The sequence below is a fragment of the Plecotus auritus genome, assembly GCF_963455305.1.
Source record: "Plecotus auritus genome assembly, chromosome: 3".
Taxonomy (NCBI): domain Eukaryota; kingdom Metazoa; phylum Chordata; class Mammalia; order Chiroptera; family Vespertilionidae; genus Plecotus; species Plecotus auritus.
In genome coordinates this window covers 122,985,397-122,993,285 of record NC_137772.1, presented here as the reverse complement: position 1 = coordinate 122,993,285, position 7,889 = coordinate 122,985,397, and the positions used below count along the sequence as shown (strand labels likewise).

At 40.7% G+C, this 7,889-nt stretch overlaps 1 pseudogene across 1 annotated transcript; it reads left to right on the top strand.

The window, feature by feature from the left end:
- Window positions 1-5,588: 5,588 nt before the first annotated feature.
- On the top strand, window positions 5,589-6,604 carry LOC308244160 (Y-box-binding protein 1-like; annotated as a pseudogene). Its single transcript has one exon. The product of its transcript is annotated as a Y-box-binding protein 1-like (transcript).
- Window positions 6,605-7,889: the final 1,285 nt, after the last annotated feature.

The window sequence follows — 7,889 nt, the reverse complement described above, 5'->3', positions numbered from 1 at the left end:
AGTGGGAAGGAGGTACCAAAAGACAGTTGATTGGATGGAAGCATGAAAAGGGCATTTGTAAGCTGGAGGGAATCAGAGTTCACAAGCTAGAACCAATTAAAGCAGAGACAATAGTGTATAGAGGTTCCCTCAGTTTTTAAGGAGTTTCTCTAATCCAGGGGCATCAATAATTACAAGATACTAAGAAAACTCCTCAACATTACTTTTATTCAAAGGAGGGAGTTGTATGAACAAATTGGGGTAAATGTAAAAATAAAGTGCCTAACTTCATTTATTAAAATGTTCTGATTAAAAAATAAATGTCATGGGGATATAATGTACAACATAGAGATTATAGTCAATAATATTGTAATAACTTACAATGGGGTAAAGGCAGTCTATTCAATAAATGGTGTTGGAAAAATTGAACAGATACATGCAAAAAATGAAAGTAGACCACCTTCTTACACCACATACAAGAATTAACTCAAAATGAATTTAAGACTTAAATGTAAGAATAGAAACCATAAAACTCCTAGAAGAAAATATAGGCAGTAAAATCTTGAACATGGCTCTTAGTAATATTTTTTCTGATATATTGCCTCAGGCAAGAAAAAAAATAAACAAATGGGACTACATCAAACTAAAAAGTTTTTGCACAGCAAAGGAAACCTTTAATAAAATGAAAAGATAAAGGGAACCCATTTCATGGGAGAACATATTTGCCAATGATATATCCAATAAAGGATTAAGATACAAAATTTATAAAGAACTCATACAATTCAACACCAAAAAGACAAACAATCCAACTAAAAATGGGCAAAGGACTAGAATAGACACTTCTCCAAAGAGGACATACAGATGGCCAATAGACATATGAAAAGATATTCAGTATCACGAATCATCAGAGAAATGCAAATTGAAACCACAATGAGATATCACCTAACACCTGTCAGAATGGCTATAAAATAAGTCAACAAACAAGTGTTGGCGAGGATGTGAAGAAAAGGGAACCCTTGTACACTGTTGGTGGAAATGCAGATTGGTACAGCCACTATAGAAAACAGTATGGAGGCTCTTTAAAAAATTAAAAATGGAACCAACCTATGACCTAGCAATTCCACTTTTGGGTATACATCCAAAGAAACCCAAAACACTGATTCGAAAGTATACACCCCTATGTTCATTGCAGTGTTATTTACAATAGCCAAGGTATGAAAGCAACACAAGTGCCCATCAATAGATGAGTGGATCAAAAAGTGGTGGTACATAATACATGGAATATTACTTGACCATAAAAAATAATGAAATCTTACCATTTGTGACAACATGGATGGACCTAGAGGGTATTATGGTAAGTGAAATAAGTCAGTCAGAGAAAGACAAATACCATATGATTTCACTTATATGGGGAATCTAAAGAACAGTATAAACGAACAAACAAAACAGAAACTGACTCATTGATAGAGATGAGATTGATGGTTGACAGAGGGGAGGAGCTTGGGGGGGTTGGGTGAAACAGGTGAAGAGATTGAGAAGTACAGATTGGTACTTACAAAATAGCCATAGGGATCTAAAGTACAGTATAGGAAATATAGTCAATAATATTGTAATAACTATATGGTGCCAGGTGGGTAGTGGGATGTTAGGGGATACACTTTGAAAAGTATATGATTGGCTAAACTCTATGCTGTACAATGGAATCTAATTCAAAATAAGATTGAATGTAAAATGTAATTGAAGAAAAGAAAATAATAATAATATTGTAATAACTTTGTCCAATAAGAGATGGTTACTAGACTGTGTGGTGGTCACTTGGTTAGATTTTTAATATTGAGTGGCTATGTTGTACACCTGAAAATAATATAATATTGCATATTAACTATATTTTAATTTTAAAAAGGAATTTAATAATAAAAGAGGTGTCATAAAATGATACAGATGATGTGTGTCGTGTTCCCTCTAGGAGCACAGAGGAGAAGGGATTTACCTGCTGGGGTAGGTGGGGAAGCACTTTAACCCAAACACTGACCTTTTCCATCTGAAATAGAATATTATTTCCAGGTTACATGTTGACATCCCCTGTGGTCTTCCTATTGCAAACCATCCTGCCCCTTCTTTCCACTGTGTATATTGGGCCAAAGGTCTCACAGCCAGATTTCTGACTCCCTCTTGGTTACATGCCACTCTGTGTTATGACCACAAGTTACATCTTTTCCAACCATGAAAAAGGGGTAAGTGGGAAGTACAGAAAGAAGGAGATCGGTTGCATGTCTGTTCTGTGCTGCTCTCCCTGTGGGGAAAGCAAGAAGATGTATTCCAAGGTAAGGGGAGGCTCTAAGACAGAGGTCAGGAAACTTTCTGTGTGAAGGGCCAGGTAGTCAATACTGTAGGATGTGCTGTCCATGCATTCACATCACAACTGCTCAACACAGCCATTGCAGCATGAAAGCTGCCATAAACAGGAATGAATTGAGACAAATATGAATGAGCAAGGCTGTGTCTCAATAAAAATTTATTTATGGTCACTTACATTTGAACTTCGTATGATTTTCATGTGTCATAAAAAGGTATTCCTTTTTTCGTATTTTTCAGCCACTTACAAAGGTAAAAAAGAAACATACGTGGCTCCCAGGCTATACAAAAACAGAAAGCGGGGCCAAATCTGGCACCTAGTCTGTAGGTTGCCTGCCTTAATCCAAGAGAGTCACTGTCAGACACTGTCGGGGGCTAGCCAGAGGGCACAGTGACACCTCACTCCCCATCCTGGAGCAGAGCGAAGTATGACAAGAGCACAGTGAGGGTGCTTGTCTTCCGGAGGCTGGGACACGTGTGAGCTTAAGCCCTGCTTCTGAGCTGGAGCTCCCACAGGCAGAGCCCTTGGTGAAGCAGCCCCTGTCCCCGGAGGAACAGGACTAGTTTGTACTTGTAACCAGCTCTCAACAACACTATATTTCTATAAAACTGTACCTCTGAACTCCAGCTCTCTCTGCAGTAATGTAAACTGTAGCAACAGGGTTATGGTAATTTGCTGGGGGGAGGGGGCCTTTGCATGTGGTTTTCTTGGGGTGTTAATTTAAAAAATTCCGTTATTGTTAGTATAATTTTTTAAAAAGAGGTTACTCAGATGAAAAACAATTACACCGATAACAAGAGAGAGTGCAGCATGTCTATCCTGGGATCTTTAAAACTATGATCCACACCATCTGGTTTGGAGGTTTGAAGGAGTGCCCTGCCTGCCTCAAGAGCCTCGGTGGGTTTACTGGGCTCCATAATTCCAGGGAACAAAAGGATACAGATGCCACAGGGATGTCTGGCTCTTCCTTCCTTTCCTCCCACAACAGAGAGAGTAGAGATTAACTCCCCAAATCCCCACGTAACACTGACTCCCCAGTCAAAGAAGCATCCTTTGAAATGGCATCTGCCTGGATAAGGGACCACCAAACCTGCACACTCAGGCTGCAATAATGCCAGTTGTTTGAGCTGTTGTCACTACTACTAATAAAGGGTTTTTGAAGAGAAAAAAGAAAAAAGCTTCTCAATAAGACAAGGAATATGATGGAAAAGACTTGGGATAAACAAGGTGGTAATTTTTTTCCCCTATAAAAGGGTTGGATATAGTTGATAAATTGTCCTGGGCTTCTGGCCTGTGGTCAAAGAGACACCCTGCAGACTTCTGCAGGTCACAGCTTTCTCTGCATTGGGTGGCCGTTGGGTGTCTCTGCTGAGTATAAGTCAGGCCATTTTCTCTTCACCCTCTGTGTTTTCCCTGTCACGGGGATTCTAGAAATACTAATGTAATGGCAAATTGTGTTGACGTCATAGAGCAAATTTCAGTGTGGTTTGCTCTTCCGGGCTGACTTCAAACTATTGCTTAAAAAGAGGCAACAACTTTTGTCTTCCAAATTAGATTGTATAATTGATTTTTACAAATAACGCAGGGATAGATCTTATGGAAGAGTCTCTGTATTCCAAAATTTTTTTCTGGCCATCATCTTTTCATGACCAACTTTTCTCCTGTGGCACCCAGTGGAAGTGTGCGGTTTTGTGACGCTTTTAAGGTGCACAGAGAAATTACCTAACAGAGTGGCAGTAGAGGTGCTGGTAGGCCTGCTCAGTAACTGGCCAGCTGAGAAGGAATTTTCATTCCCTCACTCCCTTCTATCCTGGCAGAACGTGTGCTTTACATTTGCCAGAAATAGACTGGCAAATATTTTAGCTTCCCCGAATTTCCTTCTCTCTAGTGTAGTACTGATAATGAAGAAAAGATGACAGAAAAATAACAGCATCACTTTTTACAGTCATCAGCACACAAGAGCACTTACTGCACACCTGGCTCCATGCATTCCTGTCCCCTTCCCCCAACAACAGCCCAAGTAGGCCTTATTCATCCAGGTTTGGAGCTCTGTAAACTAAGCTGCAGGAAGTGAAATCCCTTGTCTGGGCTCAGAATTCTGGGATAAGTGGAGCCTGGCCCCAAGCCCAGGCCTCTTGGCCTCCAGCGCCTCACTCACTCTCTCCAACATTCACCCAGGCCACCCTAAGTAACAGGCCAACCAAGAATTTTCCATGACCCTCCCTCTAGCACATCCACTTCCCTCTTTATACAAACCTCTTCACCCTCTTTCAAAATTGTTACTCTTTATTGTAATGGCACAATGACCTTTAAGAAAAATTTCAAACATAGGTGTCAATTTCTTTCACAACATTTTTAGTTTCTACTTCCTTCCAGTCTTCATCTATGTGGATTTAACCAGCATATCATTTTAAGTGCTAAAAATTGTATATCCTTCTTTTTGCACTGAACATTATATCATGAACACATTCAGATGTTTCTACATAATCTTTATAATTACTAATTTAACAATTGAATTAATTTCTTCAATTCCCTTACATCTGAGTGAGCATTGGGTTGCAGTGGTCAGCAAACTCATTAGTCAACAGAGCCAAATACCAACAGTACAACGATTGAAATTTCTTTTGAGAGCCAAATTTTTTAAACTTAAACTTCTTCTAATGCCACTTCTTCAAAATAGACTCGCCCAGGCCATGGTATTTTGTGGAAGAGCCACACTCAAGGGGCCAAAGAGCCGCATGTGGCTCGCGAGCCGCGGTTTGTCGACCCCAGGGTTAGAGTGACTTCTTCAAAAGTCCTTGTGTTTCCTATTTAAACACCAAATCAGAAAGAGAAAGGATAACTTCTCAGTGATGGCAAGTGTATGAGGAAATAGACACACTAATAAATGTCACAAAATATAAACTGGTAGGACCTCTCTGGAAGGCAGTTTGTAGGAAAAGCTCAAAAATATATATGAGCTTGACTCCTTTCGACTTTAATAATTTATCCTAAAGGAGGAAAGTCAATGATAGGTACAAAGATTTCGCTACAAGCATATTCTGTATAGCATTTTTATAATAGCAAAAACAAAAATAAACTTATGTCCAAAACAAGGAATTGGCTTAGAAATTATGACATCTTTTTAATGGGGTACTATGCAACCCTTTAAAATTATAATTGTAGGTAATATAACATATTGACATAAACAGGCTCACAATATATTTAACAAAAAAACAAGTCGAGTTTGATGGATAGCAGGAGCAGAGAGCGGATGCCAGAGAACCCTGAGCAGCCCCTCAGCCCGGAGAAGCCACAGCTGCCACAGCGTCCAGTCACCATCACCGCAACCATGAGCAGCAAAGGCCTAGCCGCCGCAGCCCCCACTCTCAGCGCTGCCCACACCAAGCCGGGCACCACGGACAGCTGCGCAGGGAGCAGCGGCTCGGCGGCCTCACATTGGCCGCACCTGCCGGCAGGGACAAGAAGGTCATCGCAAGGAAGGTTTGGGGAACAGTAAAATGGTTCAATTTAAGAAACGAATATGTTTCGTGAACAGGAATGACTCCAAGGTAGATATATTTCCTCACCAGAGTGCCATAAAGAAGAATAACCCCAGAAAGTCCCTTCGCAGTGTAAGAGCTGGAGAGACTGGAGTTTGATGTTGTTGAAGAAGAAAAAGGTGGGAGGCGGCAAATGTTACAGGCCCTGGTGGATTTCCAGTACAAGGCAGTGACTGTGCAGCAGATGGAACCATTATAGACGCTCTCCACGGCGCAGAGGTCCTCCACACAATTACCAGCAGAATTACCAGAATAGTGAGGTGGAGAAAAGAATGAGGGATCCCAGAGTGCTCCCGAAGGCCAGGCCCACAGTGCCGGCCCTATGGTAGGCGATGGTTCCCACCTTACTACATGCAGAGACCTATGGGCGTGGACCACAGCATCCCAGCCCTCCTGTGCAGGGAGAAGGGATGGAGGTGCTGACAACCAGGGTGCAGGAGAACAAGGCAGACTGAGACAGAATATGTATCGGTGCTATAGACCACGATTCCGCAGGGGCCCTCCTCGCCAAAGACAGCGTAGGGAGGACGGCAGTGAAGAAGATAAGGAAAATCAAGGAGATGAGACCCAAGATCAGCAGCCTCCTCAAGGTCGGTACTGTGGCAACTTTGATTACTGACGCAGATGCCCAGGAAACCATAAACCACAAGATGGCAAAGACACAAAAGTCAATCCACCAGCTGAGAATTCATCAGCTCCCGAAGCTGAGCAGGGCAGGGCTGAGTAAAAAAAAATGCCGGCTTACCATCTCTACCATCATCCGGTTTAGTCATCTAACAAGAATATGAAATCCCAGCAATAAAAAATGAACAAAAGATTGGAGCTGAAGACCTTAAGTGCTTGCTTTTTGCCAGTTGATCAGATAACTAAAACTATCTGCATTATGTACACAGCATGGGGTTTTTATTATTTTTATCTAAAGACATCTCTTTTTGGTAATGACAAACGTGTTTATAAGGGGAAAAAAAGCCTCTTTTTTCTCAATACACCTTTAAAGGTTTTTAAATTGTTTCAGATCTGGTCAAGATGAGATTTTTAAGAATCTTATTTTTAATTTGTAATGAAAGTTTACAATTTGATTTTTTCAAAAAAGTCAACAAAGTGCAAGCACCTGTTAATAAAGGTCTTAAATAATGTCTTTGTGTAAAATAAACAAACAAACAAACAAACAAACAAAAACAAAGAAACAAGTCACAAAATAGCACTTATTATATTACCTACTTTTGAAAAATAAATAGAAATACTTACGGAGACACTCCACTTGTTAACAGTATTTCTATTCCCTTTCATTTTTTATACCACAGACATCATTGCTTCTGTAATAAGTAAAACACAAAATTGGTGGGGTTTTTTTTTTCTTATTTATACCAGTTTCTAAAGCAGGTACACAAAGTAGTTTTCTACACTCCATCCAGTTTGGACAGGGACAAAAAGAACTGTCTGCACCCTCTTTAGATTCTATGTGTACTTATCACCCTATATCCAATAACAAGTGTACAGCAAAGGAAGTGACAATGTCCCTGTCCTAATCAGGAAACTGGACATCCCTTCCTGCAGAAGTAATGAGGGGGAGAGTAAGGCTGGCAGGCAATAGAAATGATCTTCTCTCCATGCATCAGTTATCTAGTGCTGCATAACAAACATCCCTCAGGCTTAGTAGCTTAAAACAATAAACATGCATGATCAATCACAGTTTCTGTCAGTCAGAAATCTTGGAGTAATTTCTCTGAGTGGCTCTAGCTCGGGTCTCTCGTGAGACTGTAGTCAAACAGTTATTTGGAGGCTAGACGAAGGCAGAAGGATCCATCCCCAGGTGCACTCACATCATTGTTAGTGGCCTCACTCAATTATTGGCTAGAGACCTCAGTATCTTGTCTCATGAGCCTCTTCATCAACTGTCTGAGTATCCTTGCAACATGATAGCTGGCTTCCTGAATGAGTGATTCAAGAGAAAGGGAAAGGTAAAGCACCTGACCTGAAAACCAGTGTCTTTTTTATTTTTACTTTCAATA